Source organism: Haemaphysalis longicornis, unplaced genomic scaffold, assembly GCF_048455015.1.
Source record: "Haemaphysalis longicornis isolate Haplotype H1 unplaced genomic scaffold, Haemaphysalis longicornis Haplotype H1 scaffold_18, whole genome shotgun sequence".
NCBI lineage: Eukaryota > Metazoa > Arthropoda > Arachnida > Ixodida > Ixodidae > Haemaphysalis > Haemaphysalis longicornis.
This window is the reverse complement of record NW_027526282.1, coordinates 4,572,822-4,599,006: the sequence shown is the minus strand read 5'-3', so window position 1 is coordinate 4,599,006 and position 26,185 is coordinate 4,572,822. Positions and strand designations below refer to the sequence as shown.

The window sequence follows — 26,185 nt, the reverse complement described above, 5'->3', positions numbered from 1 at the left end:
CAGAAAAAAAAAGGGACACAGCCAGACGAGAGCAACAAGAGCAACAACAATGTCAAAATATAACCTAAGGCAGAAAAACTCCAATTAAAACACGGTTAGAAAAAAAAAAAAAAAGAAAAAAGGTCACCGAGCGGGTTTCGAACCTCCGCCCTTTGAATCAGTAGGCGAGTACTTAACCTCCAAGCCACCAAAACAGTACACGATCAGGACGTAAACCTACGTATAAATACTTGAGCTCACATAGTCTTGCTAAGCCTCCATTTGAGTGAATTGTTTGCCTGCGTGGATCTGACGCACGGTGCTTTTGTGTGCGTGCGTGCGTGCGTGTGCGTGCGCGCGCGCGCGCGCGTGTGTGTGTGTGTGTGTGTGCGCGCGCGCGCTCGCGTGTGTGTGTGTGTGTGTGTGTGTGTGTGTGTGTGTGTGTGTGTGTGTGTGTGTGTGTGTGTGTGTGTGTGTGTGTGTATGCGTGTGCGCGTGTGTTTGCGTATGTCTGCGAGGAATAATTTTTTTATCCGGCCGTTCTGTTTGTGAAAAGCCCACAAACAGTGAATGGTGAATGCTTGGACGCTGAACAAAACACAAAACAGTCAATCTAGATGTAGATGACGATGATAATAACTTCGTTTGTTAATCAATTTTTATTCGCTTTTGAGTAGCAACAACTTACGACAACAAAAGACGTTGCTCGCATCAAGAAAATATACTGCCATTATATATATGTTTGCTATTATCAACTTTAACAAAATACTATAATGGCGTCTGCCTAGTTTGCTTCAGGGGTGATGATGAAGGAAGAAAGTAACTGCTAAAACTCTATGACTGCTAGATAGCCAACTGTAGTAATAAGTCTAGTCTAGGCTAGCATATATGCAGTCATTGTTATAGGTGCGCAAGAAAAGACGTGGTTGGTTCGTTGTGCGTGGTTTTGGTGGTTTGTTTTCGATTTGCTGGTGTTACGTGAATTACTACGTGCTCCTCCTGCCGTAATATTACGTGTTAGTGCTCTTGTGCCACCTGAAACATCGTGAGTGCTGGCAAAGCGTCTGTGTCTTCGCCGTACTGCGCTGCTGTAGCAAACGCACATCGAGGTCGCCATTTGACAAAATGCCTGACAAGTTGTGCGTGCCTACGTGAATCAAGAGTCTCTACTGCAAGTTCCAGTCTGTCGACGCGACGTGTGAAAAATGCTGCGTGTTCTGCCGTAAGTGATTGTTTATCGTGGTGCATGTTAAAATTTTATTACGCGTTGCCGCAGTGCTGTTTTGTTAAACGTGTTGAGTATATTCCTTGGTGTTCGGCTCGCCGCGCTTCTTTTATTGTAAATTACCGGATGCGTCGGCGCGGTCATAATGAGCTTCCAGGAGCGGCGGCCAGTATGCTGTGTGAGTGATCGACCCCCTTGCCATTGCCGGCAACGAAAATATTATGCTGACGGCCCAGCGGCCGCCGCTTGGCTTGGGTGGATTCGACGCTAAAGCTTGTTGCATGAAAAAAAAAAAAAAAAAAAAAAAGAAAACTGCGTTAATGGTTGTAAAACAAAACGCCCACTCCCCGATTTTTTTTTTTTTAGGAGGCAGTTGACCCACAGTATATTTTTTTAGAGGACGTAGGCAGCTTAGCATTGTTCTAACGGGTAGTTTTCGTTTACGGGTAAAGAAATGCAAGGAGGCTGCATTACATTTGTAGTTATAATACGTAAGAGTTGCATATACGTTGAATTTTCAACATTTAAGCATTGCTAGCAACTTTATAAGTAGTACCACATGCACAAGGTCTTTAGGCAGTGAACATTTGACCAGATAATTGTTTAGACGTCGCAGCTTGAAAACATGCTGTCCCAGCCTGCATTGCTGGTGCTGTCACAGGGCAGCTTTCACTGTTTTAATGCAAGAAATTTTTCCACCTTCCTAAGCTCATCCAGCATTGTCATGATCAGACAGAAATTCTTGTGTGGTGTGACATTATTTGTAGCTGGCTTGCATAAATTGTGTTGACCGTAACATGTTGAGCATGGGTTAAACGTGTTGATTCTTACAAATATGCATGTGATGGGGATACAATCACGGTGCGAAAAAGATTAAACAGGGCGTGGGCTTGCCACTGTGCTCCTTCGCCATCCTGTTTTTTCGTTTCGTCAGCATTTCAACTTGCCTACCCCTTGGAGGTATTGGCACGCTGAGACGTTCACCATGTGCCTCAGAGAGAATTTTAATGGCGCCATGAAGACAAAATACAAGTTTGTGTTATTCGAAAGATTTCGTGTGGTATGGTGCCCCCAGCACTTGTCCAAATGCAAACGATGCTTTATTCACTGAGAAATTCATTAATTGAAGCTAAAATTTTGGTTTTCCTGCTAAATCGTGCATTTTCAGGGTCTGCAATGACATCACAGGAACCGACCGCTCTGCAGCCGATTGGGAAACCTTCTCTACCGTTAGTTAACCTAGATGGTGCCACCATACCGTGGCAAGCCGCTTTCTGCTTTTGTTTTGTTTTTACCGTATTTAAACGTGGCTTGTTTTTGTTCAGCGAGAAAATAATCGTTTCGTGAAACATAGTGCTCGCTCCACAAATATGGTCACGTAAGACACCGTTGCTTGTGTCAATCGGCCATTGTTGTCCGAGACAACCCCAAAGCCCCGCAGTCCTGTGCAGCTAAACCAAGCATAGTGCGCGCAGTACCAACAGCAGTACGCATCGGTACTTCTATGCTTACGTGTGCTTTCCTAACCTTTACTGTTGGTCCCACCATTCTTACTACTGTAAAAAGAATGTGCCCTAAATTTTAGCGCAAATAGTTCGTTCGGCAAGCTTATAGCCTCTGCCTAATTCGCGTTTGCTGTTGCCGCCCTCCGCTAACTGCAGAGCTGGCTGGTATGACATAGGTTCTGTTGCGGGAAATGAGCTAGTGGGTCGCATGGCCATTTCCTTTGTTCCTAATTTGTAGCTTATTTGAGTGGAGTTTATGTTAAAAATGGTGTCAGCATGATTCTAGCAACGGAATCCTTTGAATGAACCAAACTTGTGTTTTCTCTTCATGGCTCCTTTAAAAGCCGTAACCACGTTTTGCACCCTCTGGACCAGAGAATATGCTTGCACAGTGGAAATCTGGGGCCACAGATTTCTACCACTTAGGGATATTTAATAGGCTTAGTTTAACATTAATTCAGTGTAAGGATGCTTCTGTTCCTTTAAAGTATGGCTGAAAGCCTTGTAAGGATTGTCATGTATGTACAGTGCTCACGGATTGAAACGCGACACTGCAAGCGCGTGGCCTGCGCTACATGCAGCGCCGCCAGTGGACGCCCGTGGAAGCTAGGTGTTGCATTGTGGTATACCACGAGGATGAGAGTGTTTTGACCATAAGCTTGCTGCTTCCGGTTGCCAATAAGCGGGGCAGTGGTTCCCCGCAGCGACAGCGGTGCGCTGTCAGCGACAGCGGCGTCCATGGACGGCGCTGCATGTATTGGCGGCCACGCGCTCGCAGTGTTGCGTTTCAATCAGTGAGCACTGTACTTATTTTTTAGCTTGAAAGAACTGAAGGTGCCTTTTTTGCATCTACAAAAAAGAAATTCTGTCATGTCCTGTCAGAGCGAGTATTTCACGGCATTATACTGCATATTTACGGCTTGTTTACTACTTGAACTTCCATTTTTTACAGGGCCAGGTGTTTGACATGGAGGATGTACGTTGTGAGCTACCAGAAGAATTGGCTGCCTCCTGTTTCTATCTATCCTGCACGACCTGTAAGTGGAGTTCATTACGGCTGTGAAATGCATGAAAATCTCGATTTTGAAGGCTGGGAGAACATGAAAACATAGAAAACCATTGTGGCATTCTTGTGGTACCTTAGTGATATTAAGACATAAGAACATTGCAGAGATGGGGCAAAAAATAAGGAACCGATGAGGGTGAGAAACTTCCTGGTACCTTTCTTATTTTTTTTGTCGCATCAGGGCTGCGTCCTTGCTCCATGAATTAATTAATAACGACTTTGTCACCCTTGTTCACTGTGGTAGTTGCGTGGTGCCCACAGACAGTGTGTGGGGATTTTTCTTGTACCGCCTATTACAGATGAACTAGATCTTTAGACTTCTACTCAAAAGTCATATTATAGATTACATTACATGAGTGAAACAATTCCATGCACCCAGAAATAGAATTTAGGTGAATTCACTTCAATGCCCTAGATGCAACTTGTGCCTAGCAGTGAAAAGGGTGAATTGCGTGCCTTTTTGCCACTGTGTTTCATGTAGTGTAATGAGTCTCACTGGCCATCGTAGCCCCCCCCCCCCCCCCCCCCCCGAACAGCTATTTACTCTAGCAAATATAATGATGGTCCTAATTGTAGAAGGGTACCCGCCGCGGTGGCTCAGTGGCTAAGGCGTTTGCGCTGCTGAGCACGAGGTCGCGGGTTCGATTCCCGGCCGCGGCGGCTGCTTTTCTGATGGAGGCGAAAAGCAAAAACGCGCGTGTGTACGAGATTTCGGCGCACGATAAAGATCCCCAGGTGGTCAAAATTAATCCGGAGCCCTCCACTACGTCGCACCTCATCGCGTGCGTTGCGTCGGCGCGTTAAAACCCTACAATCAATCAATTGTAGAAGGGTACTCGGCAATTGAAGAAAGAGCTGTGGGGGGTTCTGGTTTGTGTATCAGACTTTGTTAGGAATATTGTTATGTAGCCACGGATAATGCAGGGTTTTTGTAAAAATATAGATTATCGGAGCAAACTTGTGCTCCGCAGTAAACATCAAAAAACACAAACCTCGAAGGAGTCAGCAAAGGGACGTGCATGGATGAGCGTTGGCGAATTGAATGCTGCAGGGTTTCTTTTGCACTCATTCATTTAGATCGAGAACATTTTCAATAAAAAACAGGAAAAGCTAGGATAGGGATCGCAAAGCAACACCCTTTCCATATCAAACAGGACTGCTGGTGCAGCATACAAAGGAAAAAGGGGAAAAAGACGGTTCCCTTAAAAAAGGATAAGATTGCAGGGTGTGGCCAGGTGCTTGTAACAAAACATTTTGTAAACAAATCAAATGGCGTGGTTGGGGGCAATATTATGATGTTTATAGTAGGAAAAACCTGCATTATTTCCGAACAGTATGAATGCTCTGTGTGCAAACATATGCAAAAATGCTTGTGTGTTTTTAGCATTTGAGTGCACGTTACAGAGTATTCAGCTCAAGTTACTGCGGTAGTTTTCCTCATTGCTGGTAAGCATAAACCCTGAAATTAAATTTGCCGTATTCCGCCGCTTTAACCCTTTCACTGTCACTGATGTCCTGGTTTGTCTTCGAATTTCTCCTCCACGGTGTCACTGACATACCGGTGCGTTTTCTGTTGTGCGTTGAAAAATTCGTCCCTTGGTGCAAAGTTGGCGCACCTGCACTGTTTGTGCTATCTGTCAAATCTTTCTAGTAGCTTGTATTTTCACAAAGTACAGAGCGACCACGCCCAGCTTTCGCTGCTTGGGGGTCACTCCGTGCACTGTACATCTGTTGGGATGAGTGACCACGTGGCACGCGTGCAATGATGGGTGCAAGTGTGCTATCCACCACGTTTTTCTAGGGTTGTTTTTTATTTCTGTTCCTGTGTCTGCTACCCATCGACACAAGGAAATATAAAAAGTGAGGAGCCAACCTAGAGGTTGGTCAGTTCATGGTGATGTACATTTTGCTTTTTGTAAGCAAGCACAGACAAACAAACTAGACAATGCAAGTGCTGTCTCGTAAACGAAATGTACAATAAAACTGCTGCCTTTATAGGTTCCAAAGAACGCGTAGACACAAGCAACTACTCATGATGACGACTGATCAATGCCTGTCTTAGTATGTTCATGCAATTTTATGTTGCCTTCCCTGCCCCCCCCCCCCCCCCTATTGCTTTGTTCCCACAGTGCTGCTGCAATAATCTCATCTCAAATGTTCTTGCGAGGCTGTATAAATGCCCGTCATGAGGAGGCCATGAATCCAAACAGTACTTAGTTCTGGGTCGTGTTGCCTATGTAACAGTATGTCATATTTGATGTTCGTAAGCTCATTAGTTAATTTATGTGGTCTAAATTTTGTGGCTAATTTTGCAACCTAGAAGTTGTACCTTCTCTTTCAGGATACTTGGTTCAGTTTTGTATGGGAACACTCCTTTATATTTATAAGCATAACCAGCAAATGTTTGAGACGTGTTTGTTTAAACCCCTTCATATGCGATCAATGCGTTTGTCATTTCAGGTTCAAGCGTGGCAGTGGCTATCCCGTCCTGTGAGGGGTAAAGATGAGGCGACACCTGGTGTGGCAGGCGGCAGCAGCACGTATGGATCCAACCTGAATAAAATAGTCAGGTTTGCAAGAGTCGTGTGATTCATGTGATTTTCGTCAGCTTGCTCTTACAGAAACAGCTGCAGCATGAAACAGTGACTGTGGAGCTGGCTGACATGCAGCTGGCTGTTGGGCGCTGTTATTTGACAGCATGCAAAGGGCACTCAAAAGGTGGAAGCTTGTGGGATACGTAGAGGACGGAAACATAAAGGATTCTTGGAGGACGCAGAAAGTCGGTGGCGAAATTTCAATACAGGGGACACACAAGGGACGAATGCGGTCTGTTGCCTTCAAGACATATAAGGGACACACAAAGGCCGTATGGTGTCTGTGTTGCCTTTGGGAGATAGACTGGACGCATGGAGGACGGAAACACACGGGACACTTGGAGTACGCAGAAAGTCGGTGGCGAAATTCCAACACAGAGGAAACACACAGGACGCACGCAGTCTGTTTCCTTCGGGACGCAGACTGTCTTTTGACTGGACATAGAAATTTTCATAAGGGGTGTATACAAAGGGCGACGTTTGGAAACCGTAATAAAATGTTTGTACGGACGCTCGCTGAAGCAAGTTGGATGGGATTTTGCATCGGCTTGCAGCCCGGATTCTAAATTTTGCCTTAAGATACGCCGCCGCTTCGTCGCAGTCGCCATAGCGTGTCTCCAAAATTGCAGGTAGGGCACCAGCTGTGTGAGGTAAACAGTTCATTTCGACCCGCCAGTGCACATCTCACGGAACCTGCCCAGCCGCAAACGAAATACGCATGAAAACGCGTCCCATAAGCCCTCATTCACACAGCCGTCACATTCAGCGTCAGGGGACCGTCACGTCAAAAAACCGGGACGGAGATGTAAACGGAGTAGCGTTCGTACTGTAGCTCTCCGTCAGAGTACAGGGTCGTCAGCCTAGTGATCAGTTTAGCCTAGAATTGAGCGTTATTAATCTGAAAAGTAAAGAAAATGGCTTAGATTTTTCCGTGTGCTCACTTTTCGCTAAATATAGCCGTAAAAAAATTGTTTTCTGATTGGCTGGTTTACCACGGGGCATTGTCCTGTTGCGTTGACGGAACGGAGACGTAGAGCTCGACTTCCCGTAACCGTAGCACCGTTTTCGGCGAGAAATTGCCCGAGAAACCGTCGCCCATGACGGAAGACGGTGACGTGACGGGGTTAAAAACGGCTGTGTGAATGAGGGCTAACACGCCGAAACGGCGCGTTTGGTTGCGTCGACAACGGTTCTCGATGCAACTTAGCAATTTTGTACTTACGTTGACAGCCGTTTTAAAAAACGATTCTTTGTAATAACTTCTCACCGAATAATATTTAACAGAGTTCTAACTTCGCGTTCTTGAGCACATGCAGGCGGCGCCGACACGAGCCGACGACAAATCGTCTGCTCCTCCGTAGTTCGCCGGACGCTGGCGCCGGATGCCTGGCACCTCAGAGCTGCTCTGAAAAGGTAAAAAAATTAGACCTCTTATAACTCGCTTCTGTGGGAAAAGATGTCATAGTTAAAACTATTTAAAACGACGTTTTCTATATAAGGACACATTGTGAGTTTTAGAGTGGTTTAATGAACGTTTTACATGACACTATTGTGCAAATTCTTTAAGAACTACTTTCGGTTTCGTTCATTGTTAGCACCCGCAAACTCCTATAAAAGGAATGTTGTGTGTGTAATAGGGGCTTATTGAATGTTTTACGCAGCATAATTGCGCGTCTTACAATTTATGCGAGAAATAATTTCGGTTTCGATTCGGGTTAACTTCCTTGGTGTGTTAGCTTATAATTTTGTTCAATAGACGCAGGACATGTTTTAGTGGCCTGAAACACACGGCGTGTAGTTTAAATACAACATTCACGCCTACTTCGTTGCGCTGTAAAGGAAGTAGGTGTTTTATGCGGTCGCGTAGTATATATAATGTGACGCTTAGTCGTTCGTCGCATGCTATAACAAAATGTCACCACACTCTCTGGTTTGCACAATTAACCGCTACTTCCACAGCCGCTTAACAAGTGCCGAAGTGGTGTTTTGTCAAACACGAACAATCGCCATAACGTACAGCCATAGATAGACCAATGAAACGGATTACGAAAATATAAACCAGCCCTAGCAAATAGCGCGATTCCATTCCATGCTGGTCAAAATGGAGGCTGTCCATGCAGAGCGGGATGCTTCTTCAAGGCGCCTTTATGAAAGGCTCCCGTAGTTGTCTGGTGTTTGCGTCTGAACGAACGAGTACTGAGTAAATGGGCTGGACCAGACAGGCTGTAAAGCCATGCTGTTCCTTTACGGCTCGGTTGCGGTGGCTGAACAGTTTTTTTTTTTCTTTTCTGGGGCGGGGGAGGGGGAGGAGGGAGGGTAGGGAGGGTAGGGGTGATACGACAGCGTTGGTAAAGGCAGTTTCACATTTGTGTGCGGGTTGCGACCTGAATGAAAAGTTTCCGCACTCTGAACAGCGATCGAGAACGTAAGCTAGGAAGGCTAGTAAGTGTTTTTGTTAAGCTGTATCCGTGGCTCGTCTTGGAAAAGCTGAAGTTGGCTGAGCGAGCGCCGCAGAGTCGATTTTCTTGAGAAGTACCAGCGGTGCCCCCCGCGCCTGGTACGTGGGGGATGACCGCCGCGTGCACCTGGCGGCCGCATTGGTTTCACTGGGGAGGAAGAGGGTCGGGGCGCCGTGGGGAGGAGGACGACAGAGAGCCCTCCACGCGCTAGGCGGGTGCACATTGAACAACCAGGTGCCATTTGCGGGAGCATCCTGTAGGGTCGACGGACGTCTCTTTTGTTTGGGAGCGCTGGAAATCATATTGAATCAGCGGGCGCGTCACAGTGACGGGAATCTTTTCGAAGCTTTAGTGGGGGATCGGGGGAAAGTGCAGGGGGTAAAACTTAAAGCCCGCTACACAAAACTACACAAGAGGAGAGGAGGGAGAGAGAGGAGCATTTGGAAAAGTTGGTTGCAACAAGAATCGCATTCCGTATCGAACAACATTTCGTCTTGTCCTCCGTGGTCTTGACCAGCTCGTGAGCGGAGGTGTCACGGATGAAAGTGCAATTTTGCATAGCTTCAAATAAAAATTGAGATATTTCGGAAGGTTGAGCACATAGTGAGAAGTCCCACGTCATTACAATGACATTTCTTTTTTTAGGTTGGCTGTACAGCATGCGCCCGTATTTGTTTCTGCAGATTTAAAGAGCTCTGTTATCCTTGTATTGCCGGCGATTCCGTGGCTTCGTGGCAGCATGCCAGGAGGCGGCGGCAAAGTCAGTGTTTGTCAAGCAAGTGCGAACGAACAGCGTAACTATCAATGCCTGGCTGACGTCATTGTTTGCCAATGGCTTCCAGTTGTTTTTTCGTTGAAGACACTTGTAGTAGATAGAGTTCTTACCAAGGTACCTTCTATTCTCTATGTACGTGTTTTGTTGATTGAGCATTTTTATATTGTGCTGTTATTTACGTGTTCAGAAGCATTTGTGTATGTGTGCAATTGCTATGCAATAAATTCTTGGTGTGCAGAAAACAAGCCTTCCACCTTTTGCCATTGAAATGTTCGAAAAAAACTAGAAATTACACGCAATGCGGTTCCTCGATACTCTTAAAATAAAACAAAATACGGACAATGACCCTAACAACAACTCCCGAATACAATCATAAATACCCCTTACAGCGCTTCTACAAAACACCTAAAACAGTAAAAATACTCCGAATGCAGCTCAACAGTAATCCGAAGGCGCCTCCTGAAAACTCCTAGCGGGAAAAAATAATATACTCCCAATGCTCCTCTTGAAACCTCCCATTTTAATGGCAGGAAAACTTTACTCCTATATACCACTAAGTAAACCCCAGAAATTATGGGAGTAAGGTGATACTCCCACTGGAAGGAGTACTGTATACTCCGAGTTGGGATTGGGTTAAGCGACAAGCCAGTGGCTCCTATTTCGGATTATTTTTGTTCTGTGTGTAGCTTTGGTGTTCTAGTACGCTGCTAGGTATCAAATAAGTATAGCGACGATATAAAGCACGTGTGTTAGCACGCAATATTCGGAGGCCGAGACGCGTATACGTGGAGTATTCGGAGGCGAATTTCGCGTCGCGCCAACTGATACGCTGTAAACGTCACGGTGCGATGGGGCATTTACAGAGTTAGGCTAAGTTCGGACTACTGACGTAGCAGCCATATTGTGATCTATAGACGTGAAAAAACGGCGTGTCACGCCGTTCGGTTGGCTGAGACGTGAAATGACGTCATTCTTTAAAGATATTACGATAGTTGTAGTAACAGGCTGAGCCCGGCCTTATGGCCTTATGTCTTCATCACGCAGTGTAGCGTATATTGGTCACATAATCGCAACCTCCGTGTGTAGTGAAGTTTTTTAGGTCAACCTATCAGCAACGGGTGCAGAGCTGCTTTGATTGGCGGTGTATAGAAGTTGGTTTCGCAAAATTTATTTAAGATGCCTTTGTTTTAGCACATTCCGAATAACGCAAAGTAGCGCTTGCTAACGCTCAGCCACTTCTGGGAGCAGCAACAGGAAACGCAGGTTACTGCACAACTCTGCATGCATAAAACCTCAGACGGGAAAACAAACAGAATTAAGACAAATGTCTGCGTTCGCAGAAAAACATCTTTGCAGTACCCGTCTGAGCTTGCAGATCCGGAGTTGGCATTTTTTTTCCTCTTGCAGGAGTGTCTCTTGAGGCGCCCACACAAGTGCCAGGCGACTTCCGGATTACGGCGCTTTCGTCGGGTGCAGGCTTTTGAGTTTTCTCCATCCACGCATTTTTTTTATTGCATCGGCTGAAGGTTACGGCTATGTCTGTTTCCCTGTTATTTTTTCTACTCTTGTGGCCGTGCCTTTCTTTGTCTTATGGTTAAATTTAAGGCTTACGTTCCTTGTTCGTCTGGGAACAAACTTGCGTGTCTCCGCCGTATACTTCCCTGTGACGTCGCCCCAGGTATATACGTTTGTCATCTACGTCTCAACAGTTTCGATGTCATATAGCCTACGGTGAAAGTGTCATTTATGTATTAAATTTTGTCTGTAAAGAGCCCTCCGATACATAACGTCGAAGTAATTTGCGGAAGCATACGGAAACAGTTCAAGGGTAAGATCATGAGTGACACATTTTAAATCTCCAAGCATCAGTGAATGTCAGTTTAAACTTTTCATATGGAATTAAAATCGACAATAAGAAACAATTAGCCAATCAAAACTACGCAAACGGCTATCCACGAACACTCCAACGGCATACTCAGTGGGCATGGAAGCACGGCCGGAGCGATGTTCTTACGCCTCTTGTTTGTTGCGCAGTTCGTCACGGCTTGCCCTTGGATGAGCGCCGTCACCGTGATGCAGTCCTGTACTGCTGCTTCGAGTAGCCACCCGGTAACGGCGGACTTGTTTCGCTGGCCCACCGGTATCTCGAGCCTGCTATCATCGGTGAACGGAACCACCTCACCCACAACGCAGCTATCTCAAGATACTCTCGGACTCAGCCTACCAGCATCTACGTCATCGCTCCACCCCCCGTCAAGCCATACAAAAGGGCGTCCCACGGACCACCTCGCCAGTGGGCATGGAAGCACGGCCGGAGCGATGTTCTTACGCCTCTTGTTTGTTGCGCAGGTCAGTCATCCTTCCTTTCTGACCTGTAAATCATTCAAGTCTGACAACCGTTTTATTGTCGTGGTTCCATGCCCAGGAGCCGTTCTTGAACCTTTTTGTGCCTTGTTCTTGGTGATATGCGGGGACATCGAGCAAAATCCTGGGATGCAAGACGAATTACTGAAATTAGTTAAGGAAACCAACGAGCGCTGTATAAGGATTGAGGCTAATCAATCCAGCATGGCAAAGGTGATAGACGAACTAAAACGGGGCCATGAATCGATGGTATCTACTGTTACGAATATCAGCACCCGCCTAGAAGCCGTTGAAAAGAAGGCTGCCAGTCTTGAGCTCTGTCAGCTAGATCAGGCTGGTGCTGATGTTCCAAGGGGCCGTCTGCGTGAAGAAATAACCACGCTACGCGCAAAGCTTGATGAGGCAGAAGATCGGTCGAGGCGAGATAACTTGCTGTTTTTCGGAATTAAAGACAGTCCTAAGGAAAGCTGGCAAGAATCTGAAGGCAAGATTATCTCGTTTGCTTCTGAGATACTGCAGCTGCAAATCCCTGCAACCGACATTGCGCGTGCGCATCGCATAGGCCAGTATTCTGTGGACAAAAACCGTCCCATTGTGGTAAAATTTTCTTCTTTCAAAACTAAAGAACTGATTCAGGCAAAAAGATCTTTGCTAACCGACACGGATTTTAACATAAGAGAAGATTTCTCTCTTTCTACGCGCATTGCACGTAAAAAACTGCTTGACTTCGGCAAAAGTTTGAAAACTTCGTACAAACTGCGCCACAACAAGCTTATTGCCGACGGGAAACACTACAGGTACTGTGCAGATGCAGATTCTGTCCTTGAAGTTAGTGCAGTTGTTTCCTCTCTTCCTGCGGTTGCCTCTCCCGATGGTACGTCTGACTCTGCATCACCGAGGTCGACCCGTTCGGGACGTGTGTATGGTCAGCCCAGCGGTAGCTAGGATAATGCGAGGGGTAGTGGCCGTAGGTGCGATGTTTCTGTTCTGTATACTAACATCCGTAGCCTGTATCAAAAGAAGGATAGACTTAACGCATTAATCAATGATTCTGAAGCCGATATAGTCGTACTGACGGAGACTTGGCTCACGAGCAAAATATCGGTGGATGAGTTATTTCAGTGTGACAAAAACTTTGTGGTATATCGACGTGATCGCGGCGACAGGACAGGTGGTGGTGTACTAATTGCAATCACCGACCAGTTAAAATCTTTTGCTGTCTCTGTAACTACTGACCTTGAAATTATCTGGTGCTGCTTAACGTTCAATTATAAGATTATTCTTGGCGGCGCTTATCGGTCTCCATCCTCTGCCACCGGTTTTTGTGAAGGTCTTCATGATAATTTAAATCAAATTGTGGAACGATATCCAGGAGTAGAAATTTTTTTGGTTAGTGACTTCAATTATCCCAATATTCAATGGCTGCATTCCACTCCTTTAGTCGAACCTGCATCTGCTGAAGCGTCATCTTTCCTCGACGTTTGCTCCCTTTTTAACTTATCCCAGCTTGTCTATCAGCCAACCCGTGTAACACCGAAAACATCGTCTTTGCTTGATCTCGTCCTGACATCTGCCCCAGATATTATTTCGTCAATAATGCACATCCCCGGCTTGAGCGACCATGACGTACTGCAGTTCGCTCTTTCCCTTCCTGCTACAAGAAAACAGAAGCGCATAAAAAGCATTAGGGACTACAATAGAGCCAACTTCGAAGCTATTAATACGGGGCTTTGTGATTTTCTTGATAGTTTACTGCCACGCTATAGAGAACAAAGCGTTGATTACATATGGAATTCCTTCAAACAACAGGTCTATCAATTAATCAACAAACATATACCATTACGGCGCGTTTAAAGTAATACTAATGCTCCCTGGTTTACCCGTTATTTGAAACGATTGTCTAACAAAAAAGCCAGGCTTTATCGTACTGCCAAGAAGTCTACTTGTCCGCAGCGCTGGTCAGCCTACAAATTAGCAGCCGCATCTTACACCGAGTCTCTTCAAACTGCAAAACGTACCTTTTTTCAGTCAACTCTACCTCTATTATTAAAGACAAATCCCAACCGTTTCTGGAGCATAATGAAGCCTAAAAACGACAACACAATAAGCCTGGTTGATAATCGTGGTGTACCAGTTTCTAGCCATTTGTGCGCCTCGCTGTTAAATAATAGCTTCGCTAGATCTTTTTGTAACCCGATTGTAGATAATTTTCCAGATCTGCAGTGTGTAAATTTTTTCCCAATGGACCCTATTGTTTTCCTACTGGAATTGCTGTCGTTATCAGCAACCTGAAACTGTCTTCTTCATGTGGCCCTGACGGTATTAATTCCAAATTTCTGAAGAATACTAAAGAGTATATGTCGATTATATTATATTGCCTTTACACTAAATGTTTCGATGACGGTTACTTGCCTAAAGATAGGAAAACAGGCCGGTTGGTACCCCTTCATAAATCAGGCGACGCACATAACCCCTCTAATTACCGCCCAATCTCACTTACTTCGGTTCCTTGCAAAATTCTTGAGCACATAATTTTTTCCAACCTTGTTAAGCATTTAGAATCAAATAAGTTCTTTCATTACTCGCAGCACGGTTTCCGGAAATTATTTTCCTGTGAAACACAACTAGTCACGTTTACTAACGATCTGCATGCAAATCTTGATTCAGGTTTTGTGACTGACTGTATATTCTTAGATTTTGCAAAAGCATTCGATAAAGTAAATCACCAGCTGCTATTACATAAATTGGGCCATTTGAAAATCGATCCACAAGTACTACAGTTTATTCGAATCTTTCTTGCTAACCGCACGCAGTTTGTATCCGTTAATGAAACTGACTCTCCCGAGGTGGCGGTACATTCAGGAGTACCTCAGGGTTCTGTTCTGGGGCCTTTACTGTTTCTAATATACATTAACGACCTGCCTTCTAAAATTTCTTCCCCAGTTTGCCTTTTTGCTGATTACTGTGTGCTTTACCGTAAAATTACTAACGATACTGATATTGCGTGCCTACAATCCGACCTTAACAACATTATTTCCTGGTGCAACCTCTGGCACATGGATCTTAACGTTTCTAAATGTAAATCAATGAGAATTTCCCGTAATAAACTACCTAGCCCTGATTATTTTCTTAAAGATACCTTACTAGATACAGTTGAATCCTACAAATATCTCGGTGTGCACATAACCAATAACCTATTGTGGGCGCGCCACACTGAATATGTAACATCTAATGCAAACCGCATGCTAGGCTACTTGAAAAGAAATTTCTCGCTGTCACCGTCTTCCTTAAAAAAACAGCTATATATAACCTACGTAGGCCCTAGGCTTGAATATGCTTCCTCAGTTTGGGACCCTGGCTATGTAACACTATCTAACAAAATTGAAGCTGTGCAAAACCGCTCCGCAAGGTTCATACTTTCCAACTATCACCGCACTTCCAGTGTTACTAACATGAAATCCAAACTTGACCTTGCTACTCTTGCCACTCGCCGGAAACTGGCTCGCCTTTGTGTGCTGCATAAAGCATATCACCATAACCCGGTACTTAAATCACGTTGGCTAAAACCTCCCTTTTTCCTTTCTGAACGCCTCGACCATCATTACAAGGTTCATATTCCGCGCCAAAACACCGTAACATACTCGTATTCTTTTTTACCTCAAACATGTCATGATTGGAACAACCTGCCTGCGTCACTAGTCACCATTACTAACCATGAACGCTTTCGGGAGGCACTCGAAAATTTTATGCGTTGATTTGCTCAACGCATTTTTTTCCTAGTTGTTTGCTGTTGTTCGTTTACCGTTCACTTGTCTCTCGCAGTAATTTTAGGCCATTTTTAAAAATTTTTTTCACCAGTACTTCCTTTGTGCATTAAATTGTCATTACGGTATTTTTTGTCGCGGTGCTTCCTTGTTTGATTCTTTCTAGATATTGAGTACATTTTGTATGCATTGTCATTTACACGCTGTTTTTGAGAGTTATATGCATGTACTGAATGTGATTTGTTTTTCATGTTTCACTTGTACTTTACTTGTCTCCTAAACCCACTCCCCCCTATAATGCTGTATGCCCTGAGGGTACAATGAATAAATAAATAAATAAATAAATACTGCAGTCACACAAGATACGAAACTCGTATCATTTAGGAAACACTCACTTTACATGAATTTATATTGGTAAAAGCACGCCTAAATTTAACCTCATGACCCCAACTAACAAGGACTTTTCTGTTTTATATGATATATTGGCAAATGCACTGTGGAGTATCAGGTAACTTCAGGTCTGGGTATCGGTAGCGAAGGGATATGGTGAAATAATAATGTTGTCGTGTTTTTGGGACGAAGTGTGCGTTTCGGCGCTGAAAAGGAATTTTCGGGAAAAAAAAAACTCTTATACTACAGTGAAACACGATGAACAAATGAGTTCCGCAAAGTCCGTCTGCCAACACCCCTTCAAAAATATTTACGTAATCGTAACGGCTTCTTTGCTCGTTGGCGACTGTCTTTGCCACCAGGATACAGAAGTCCCGTACCCACTGTCGCTTCATCGCAATGCACAGCAAGCATGGGTGACGACGTCATCGAAAGAAGTGAAGTTTCCACTTCCGGTGACGTAATTTCGGAAAGTTCGTCACATAGGGTGGTATTTTCACGGAGCGGAATCTGTGCACTGCCTCCTTGTCGCCACTATGGAAAGTTTTCGAGCCAAAAACGCAGGAGCACCCCTGTTGCACTCTGGTACAAAGTACAAACTAACTTGAATAAACTTTCTCTCTATCTCTATCTCTATCTCTATATATCTATATATCTCTATCTCTATATATCTATATATCTATATCTATATATCTATATCTATATATCTCTATATATATATCTATATCTATCTCTATATATCTATATCTCTATATATATCTCTATATATCTATATCTCTATATCTATATCTCTATATCTCTATATCAAATTCATCGTCGCTTATTGCCTTAATTAGGGGCGCCAGACGCCACCGAGTTCTTGTGGCATACACGATGGGCATGATGACTCACTTAATTTATTCGGTTCCTTTTAAATTCGTTGTAACACATGTTTTCAAGAAACACAAGTCCCCTCTACATCAATAATATATGCGCAACCTGCGGCAAAGTAAGCCAGGGCCCTCGTGTTGTTCCAAAAAAAATTCCGGGCCATCACTAGCCTGAGACCTGGGGAGGGGCGAAGCATTCAGTGTATAAGTGTATTCTTGGCGCCTTGGAGTTTTTGCCCACGGAGATGAAACTGTGTGTGTGGGGGGGGGGGGGGGGGAGGTTAAAGGTAAACAGCTTTGAAGCACTTTGCTAGAGCGGGGCGTTGGGAAACGAATGTTCCGGTGTTTTAGTATCGTGACTACATGATACTACCACGACATGAGACGCCGACAACCCGAGCCCCTAAGGGGCTTTACCACTAATACATTGCCACGCCGTCTTACGTTACACTTGGTCTCCATTTTTTTGTCTGGTCAAAGTAGTTCTGAGCCGCTCCAAGCAGCTCCGTATTTTATTCCCCCATGTAACGTCTATGGCGGGAGCAGTTTTGGGCTGCTTGGAGCTGCTCAGAGCTGCTCTGAGAAGGCAAAAAGAAAAGAGACCTACTCGTGGAGTTGGGACGCCACAGCCCGCGTTCACGTCATTCCATGTTCGCTATTAGTTATCCTTGCGACAGAAAGGTTAATTGAATGTAGCCATTGTTTTCTTTTTCTTTTTTTTTCTTTTTTTTTCTTTTTTTTTTTTTTTTTTTGGGGGGGGGGGGGGGGCTTTCGTTATTCAATACGTCACGCCCGCAATCCGGCTGCGCCCGGCAAGGCTGCAGTGTGTGCTGCTTTGCGGTCAGGCTGATTAGATAGACACCACATTGTCGCGAGGTTTTCTGTTTTTTTTTTTTTTCTTTTTTTAACGTTCCATAGTGCATCGCTGCTGGCTCGTCACGTTGTTACTTTCTGTACTTCACGGTGGGCGCGCCGCAATTTTCATGGTGGCTAGACAACGTAGATGCTCCGAAGGGGCGCCATGAAACCTGACGTCGTTGTTTTCCTCCCAAGACAGCATTTTGTTTCTCTCTTCCTTGCAAAAGCAGACCAGGGCAAGCGCCCATTAAAGCACTAAACAGCAAGAACAAAATAAAACCTAGATGGGCTAGCAAGACAAGCGTCGGATAACGTAGTGCATAAGGAACGTGGCCCCTAGCACCAAACGATCCATGTAATCAGCTTTTCCGTTGCAAGCGAGGAAAAAAAATCAACTTACCCTCTGTCGAAACGACAGTGATGGCAGAACGCGAACCTTTCCCAAACGCAGTCCAACACCAAACGAACCAACCCGGAAGCGAGCGGACCCACACCTTACCACCGTAATACTAATAAAGTATTTCTTATCGGGACGGTTTCATGTACTGCGATTGTGCTCTTTAGTGCTTCACTGATGCGGGCATTCCATTGCTTTCCCTGGCGTGTACCAACCATCGTCGTGTTTAGTCGGATGGGTGCATTTTCTGTGTAATTTTTCACGTCCATGCACCCTTCTCCAGAAAAAAAAAGTGCAATCGGATAGACTTTAGCTTCATAACGCGAGGGACTCAGTGTCGATTCGGACCAAAGAAAGTGTTTTAATTTTTTTTTTTCACGTCACCCGTAGTCATCATCATCCTCAGAGAAAGCTGGTTTTTCTGCAGTGCGTTTTGGGTGGACTACAGACGACATCGGTGAGGGGCTGAAAGCTTCGCTTTACCAACGCGGTGGCAATCTTGAAAGGACGCTCACGCGCACTCGGATGTTGATTTGATTGATTGATTGATTGATTGTGGGGTTTAACGCGCCCACGCTACCCAGGCGATGAGGCGATCCGTAGTGGAAGGCTCCGGATTAATTTTGACCACCCGGGAATCTTTGACGTGCGCCGAAATCTGGAACACGCGGGCGTTTTTGCTTTTCGCCTCCGTCAGAAAAGCGGCCGCCGCGGCCGGGAATCGAACCCTCGTCCTCGTGCTCAGCCGCGCAACGCCTTAGCCACTGAGCCACAGCGGCGGGTAGGATGTCTTAATAGAGCTCCAACGTAATACGGCGCGGCGACGCGTCTTGCACCAACTCGCGTGCCCCACTTTTTTCTCTCTGGCTGTACATAACGTTGCCGTACGTCAGGGAAAAGGTTCAAATTGATACAAGAGAGAGAGAGAGAGAGAGAGAGAGAACTTATTTTCTAGTCATCGACTTAGGTCCAAACCGGCTAAGATATGGAGGCTATCGCTGCTTTCATATATAGTATACGACAGAATGTCCCCGGGAATTTTCTGGGCGTGAAGGCAGAGGGTTACTGGGTGGTTCGAACGTCTGTTCAGGGCGGCAGAGCCTGCCAAGTTTTCCATCGATGCGGGTGAGGGAGCGTAAAGGTTGGGGGGCGGGGCAGGGGTGGGGGGTTGGAAGTCGCAGTAGGAATGAGAAATATACGTGTACGCACCGTAAGAAGAGTAGATTTGGGGACCAGAGCACTTACGTATGCGTGTAAACTCTGGAGAGATTGGAGGAAGAGTGCGTGAGCCTGGCGTAGAAGGACGGTCTTGGCGCGAGTGAGACGTGGATCTGGAGAAGGGTAGGCTTTGAACAGTCGGGCCGCTGCGTCAATACAAGAGCACAAGAACAATTGCCAGCAGATTACACACCCACGGAGGCTTGCTGATCCTTCCCACTATTGGTGCCAGTGCCCCAGTGTTCCAGATTTCACTAAGCCAAGTGTCATCGGCCGAAGCAAGGAAAAGATAGAGAGGGAGATACTAGAAGCCTTCTCCATCATAAAAACAGATGATTCTATAAGCATGTCATGAGTAACCCTCAGAGATACCGAGCTAGAAATGCTCACGCACTCCCAGCGAAGCTAAGAGGAGAGGCATTTTGATGGGTTGGCATCATCTTGTTATAACTTCATAACATTTAGATTTGTACCGCAGAACTTTTCTGTATATTACTGTTGTGAAAAATCAAATCAATGGATAGTTCGCGCATCATTCCGTCTTTGTGTGCTGTTTCATTGTCAGTTTGTAAAATTAACTAACCCCCGTTTTAGCCTTGCTGAAATACATTACTACCGGGGGAAGTGGGAGCCTGTGTTCATGCAATCGACACCCTTTGCTTCGGAGGGTTCTGGCTCAAGATCTTCATCCCGGTGGGTGGGATGCGGCCTTAGAGGTAGCGCCTACGCGCTGACTGAGCGCCCGTGATCATTGCTTCCGCAGGTTTCTGCGTTACTGCCAGCGCAATGGCTGCTTTTCCGGCCTATAGCGTGGTGACGACAGCTCGGTACCGACTATGCGGCGGCTCCGGCGCGCCAGCTGTGCGCCGTGTGACGTCCTAGCTCCTCGCGCATGCGCAGCACGGTTCTCCAGGAGCCACACGAAACTGCTCAACCTCGGCCAGTGTAGCTCACGCTACAAAAGCAATTAAATTACATTAAAAATTACAGTTGGCCGAAGGTAATGACATTACATTATTCTTACGTTTCAAAAGTAATGAAATTACTTTAGAATTACTTTGAATGCACCAAATTTGCCACTTTTAAAGAAACTTTTAATTCACGACGCTTGATTTTGTAATAGCATACCCGTCACGACAGCTCTGGTTATGGTATTTCAAATTTACACACATGTAGAAGGAATGACGTTTGCACTTTTATGAACTTTTATAACGCTCTTTGCTTTGCTATTGAGCACGAGGACGCGGGTTCGATTCCCGGCCGAGGCGGCAACTTTTCTGATGGAGGAAAAAAGCAAAAACGCCCGTGCGTGCGAGATTTCGGCACACGTTAAGCGGGATTCACACGACGGAGAAACCCTCTCTTTTTGGCCTGCGGGACCCGCTCACGTGACCGGTTTTAGGCTCCGCCCCTCGGTGGGGATAGCCCGCGGTGGCTCCGTGAAAGAAAATGCCTCCGCATGTTTTCGCTCGACAGCGGTGGCCCTCGTCGGGGAATGGAACCTGTTCCTCGGCGCTGTCGTCTGCTAGTCACTCCGCGTAGCTCCGCACGTGTGGATGCGCCGCCAGGCAGGATAATCCGGTCACGTGCTGTTGACGTCACATATCCGTCCGCCTCCGTGAGAGGGTTTCTCCGTCGTGTGAATCCCGCTTTAAAGATACCCACGTGGTCAAAATTAATCAGGAGATACGGCGCGCCTCATCGCCTGCGCTGCGCTGGCGCGTTAAACCCTACAATCAATCAATCAATCAATCAGCTCGTGAAATATCTGTATGTGTTAAGAAAGCTTGATCACCCGATTTGGGCGTACGCGTTCACTGTACGCGCTAAGTATTATTTCCCGATTTGCGCGGGAGCGCGCCTAACAGTAATAGCCACGCATATGCGCTTTCTTCCGTCCCCTGCATGCGCATATGGCAATTTCAACATGTGTTTTTCCATAGACGCAAGTTATCACATACCGAACAGGCAACAGCTGATAATGCGGAACAGGCATACAAGGCAAGACGCGTCAGGTGGAAGTCAGCTGACAATTATAACGCTGAGCGCTGCAGCTTTTTCATCGCAAGTCGAAACATGAAGGAGTGGTAAAGGAGTAATATACAACTTCCACACTTATGCTGCATCATTTTTCTTACGGCCCTTCATATTCATAATATAGTGTATCCAAAGTCGGCCATTTTTGCGTGGGCCGGGAAGAAAAGCTTTCAAAACAAACTTCAGAACGTTATTAATACATGCAGAATTGTGTTTTATTATACGATGCTACAGCCCTTAGGATTTTATAAGAGAGAGCGTATAAATAGAAAAGGAAACTAAAGCCATCCGACAGCTTTATCTGCACGAAATGCGTCAACAGAAAACTAGGCGGTGAACGCCAATCAAAACAGTGCTCAAACAACCTTTATGTCGCATTTTTTGTGACTAAGTAATCCCTGAACGGTGGCGCACCCTACGTAGTTGGACAACAAGCTCCCATTCATAGCAACACTAAATAAAATTGTCAGATTCGCTTATCGAGCCGCTCCTGCGCTAACCAATGCGCACGGCCACGAGATGGAAGACCACGTCGAGAAGCGCGATCTATGCCGAATGACGCCACGCCGACCAGCATGGCCGTGCCGAGGACGCCGCTCTGTAAACCGTCTTTACTCCCACTATGACGTGTTCGACCACCCACGTCTCGGACGAACATAAAAGAAACCCGTCTTCTACTATTACCGTGCGGGCGACATCGAAGAGCATCCTCATCCTTCCGGGCTTGTCGCTTCGGCTCAGAATCGCGGGCGTGTACACTTTACCCTTCCGCCGTCTTCTGCATTTGTTTTTACCGTCGCGTATACTCCGCGTTCCCTGCCCATTCTTCTTCGGGTTTAGTCACTCGCCGCCGTGTACAACATTCCCGCCCCGTTCCCTCCGTCGCTCCTTGTAAGACGCTTCCTATTGGAAACTGTTTACAATAAGTGGCTTCCCCAAGGCCCCCTTAGAGAACACATAAAAATGGCCGCGTATCTGCTCCTTTCGCTGCAAATGTCGACTAAAGAAGATAGTCGACTGGCGCCCCTGCCAAGTAAATGTCTCCCTTCTGTTTCCGCTCACATCCCATGCTGTTCCTCTCCCGTCTCGTTCCTCCCAAAATAACACGCTAGGGGTTTGCTCAAGTCAATTTAAATTTACCGCGTTTCACTGGTCCAGGTCGAGTGTTTCGATACCAGCGCTGCCGTACGGCAGAGACGCGCGTGAATCGAGGCACTTTACTACAACGTTTATAGAACCACGTTGCCCTGCTCCACGGGCGTTTCAAGCGGAACGTGGAACCTACCTAGTGGAACCTTTCGTTGCTGTTGCCGTTTGATTTGTTAAATGGCGCCAGGAGCGCGGGCAACAGCAGGCGACGGTTTTCTGCAGTTGGTGTGGTATTTCATTTGATATCGCAAAACCCGAGCATCCATGAATTTTTTTAATAAAGCAACACCGAAAATATCCCTTATGAATTTATTTTCTGCCTCTCATTTCCGTAACGTTGTGTTCTTGTTCAACAATGTTGACAAGTATGAAGATTGCAACCGGACTTAGTCGTTTAGGTTTGGCTGTGGGTATACAAGACTATTGCGCAGATTCAGTTTCACCTTGGCCGGGTGGCTGAATCACTTGTTTAATTGTTTCTGATTGTTACGTTGTATTAGATGCGACTGCATCTCATTCACTCGCCTTGTCCCTGCATCCGTCGTCCGTCGTCGGCGTTGTCGTCGGCGTCCGCCCCTCCCCCCCTCTCCTCGCCGCGCGAGCTGCGCTCTCCGCCGCTCACCTCCTCTCCTCTCCGATAGCGAACACTCTCTCGCGAGGGGCATTGGATTGGATTCGATTGGATTGGCTTGGAGTGACTTGGATTGGATGGAATTGGGTTTGGATTGGATTGGATTAAAGTGGATTGTGTTAGATTGTGTTGCGTCATAGCCGCGGCAGACGCACTGGCGCCGGCGCGTCCCCTCACCGTTATGCGCGCTATAAAACGCGGTGCCTGCGCCGCTCCGCTCCATCGTTCCAGAGCCGTTCCTCCGCTGTCCAACGCTGCAACGTGAACCCCCTATGCGTCGCATCTACACAGGGGTTCCCGCGAGGGGAGGTGGGAGTTGTATCATTGATACCAGGATTTTTTTATAATAAATTTATCCTTTCAAGGCCGACAGACAAAGAGACAGACCAAAATTTCTGCGTTGAAGTAGCATAGAAAGACTATCGTCTTTAAAATTTCTTTGTTGATGGTGCCGTCTGGTTGTGCGAGATCAGGTGTGATCAGGCAGCGAACACCCAACCAACACCCGCTGCGTATGAGGCACATGCCCAATACATGTTACGGCCGTTGTAACGTTAACAGTAGGCAGCGACTACTGCCAAGTTTATGTGGCAAGCAAGGTCCAATTGCCAGTACATTAAGCTGTGCTTATTCAGCGACGTAAGCTGAGGCCTGACATCCAAAAAATCTTACAAAAGCGCTCGCCAATGCTCCTCTGATGGTGCATGTGCTCCGTGGACAACATGCATGGTTTTTTTTACACACATGCGGCCGCCAAGAAAAATTCCATCTATAATAGCCAGCACATTCCCTGCAAAAATGCAAAGCGCATCATTAAAGCGCAGTGATGGTAGCAGCTGGATCAAATATCTCTTGGAGAAGAGTCGCCCTTTTTTCATTTGCATTTTTATATGGATGGTCAGCATACTGCTTCGATAGCTTGTTGCCCTTGCGCGGCGCCTGTGGAAGCTACAGTCTGCTTTTATACGTTCCATTGCACAGCTTATAGAGTGGTATCTTTATATATATATATATTTATATATATATATATATATATATATATATATATATAAATCTAGAGAAAAATAAACTCACAAAGCGCACAGAAATAGTATAAGTAAAGAGTCGGATACACAGCAAGAACAATAACAAACAATGTTTACTTACGTAGCGGCAACGGGACTTGCCTTCTTCAGAGTAAGGTTACATGATTTTGCAGCAAAATCATGTAACTTTACTCTGATGAAGGCAAGTCCCGTTGCCGCTACGTAAGTAAACATTGTTTGTTATTGTTCTTGCTGTGTATCCGACTCTTTACTTATACTATATATATATATATATATATATATATATATATATATATATATATATATATATATATATATATATATATATATATATATATATATATATATATATTATATATTTATATATATAGGAGAAAAGGTTCCTGGCTATGAGGTTAACTGTACAATAGACAAGTCACATTGAAAAACATAACAATATATATTATAACGTTTCGACCGGGGTCCGGTCTTCGTCAGAGTAAACTTCGGTAATTGAGCGCGCGGAGTATATAGGCACGAAATGATAAATGCTGCCGAATAGTCTTGCCACTTTGCAGATACAAATGAACACACAAAAAATAACAATAATAAAATAAAAAGAGCACACGTGGTGTTTGTACACGTGTGAATTAACATGAAGTTTTCAAATACAGACCTCGTACGGAATATATCAGATCGGATCAAGGGGGATCAACACCTGCCCTTTTGCAACAAAATGATAACGTTCGGAAATTACAGCTTAGCACTTTATACGCAAAAACATCAGGAGTGGTATAGAGATATAAAAAAGCAAAGATGTCATCGTTACTGGGAACATTTCATATCGGTTCCGTAAGCGCAGTCAAACAAATCGGTAAAGCCGCATTAAAATTGGTGGCTCTGCTTCTACAGTTCCAATAGGGATAATACAATGACGCCGGCATATCAGGGCAAGAGGCACGTTAACTTTCCTACACTTTCATTGATACCGCGTTTAACTGTATTAAATTTGTGAATTAAAATATACTCACGTACTTCCTTTTCGTAATGCCAACGTAAACCTGATTCCAGTATAGTAGCCCTAATTTTTTCGAAAAAGTGACCATATTAGAAACTGAAGAAACTGAAATGACCATATTAGAAGTGACCATATCGAAAAACTGCCATATTGAACGAAGGGCGACTGAAATATCGTCAGTGCACAGCCATGAGTTGTGTCACTGATCTTGCGAAGAAATGTGTATCTACTGCCGGTAAACAGTTTATGACATCGTTATCCTAAACTTTTTCTTTAAATGATTTTTTTAACGTAGACGTTCGGTTTTATCGTAGCCTGACAGCAGGCATAAAGATTCCCTTTACGTTGCCGTGTTTCGTGATTTGGTTTTATTTTATATGGGGCCTAGCGCACCGACGCTGCACAGGCGATGAGGCCCGTCGTAGTGAAGGCTCCGGATTATTTTTGACCACCTGGGGATCTTCAACGTGCGCCGAAATCTCGAACAAACGGGCGTTTTCGCGTTTCGCTTCCATCAAAAAGGCGGCCGCCGCGGCCGGGAATCGAACCCGCGTCCTTGGGCTCAGCAGCACAACGCCTTAGCCACTGAGCCAAGCCGTGTATTATGAGAGGCGTGGACGCTTGTTCGGGCTCTGCAGTCTGTGGGTACCAGGAACACGTTACCTTGGAGAACTTCTCTTACCCGCTTGCTTTGGTCGGGGTCGGTGACCACTTTCTTCCACGATATTGCATGCGTATGTGAGACACTCAGGGCAGCGATTAGCCGCTTTGTTGCAATGATCATCTTTATTGAGCCAGCTTGGCTCCGCAATACGCTTCCGTGAATCTCTCCCGAAGATCAATACAGCTTGTAAAAATGAAA

General features: G+C 45.6%; 1 long non-coding RNA gene across 1 annotated transcript in view; it reads left to right on the top strand.

Moving 5' to 3' along the window:
• Positions 1-566: 566 nt before the first annotated feature.
• LOC144166585 (uncharacterized) overlaps positions 567-26,185 on the top strand; it is a 34,988-nt gene continuing 9,369 nt past the window's right edge. Inside the window, exons 1-4 of the long non-coding RNA XR_013321711.1 lie at positions 567-1,201; positions 3,662-3,746; positions 6,236-7,782; positions 11,011-11,952. This is a non-coding gene — a long non-coding RNA (uncharacterized LOC144166585). The remainder of the gene's footprint in view (positions 1,202-3,661; positions 3,747-6,235; positions 7,783-11,010; positions 11,953-26,185) is intronic.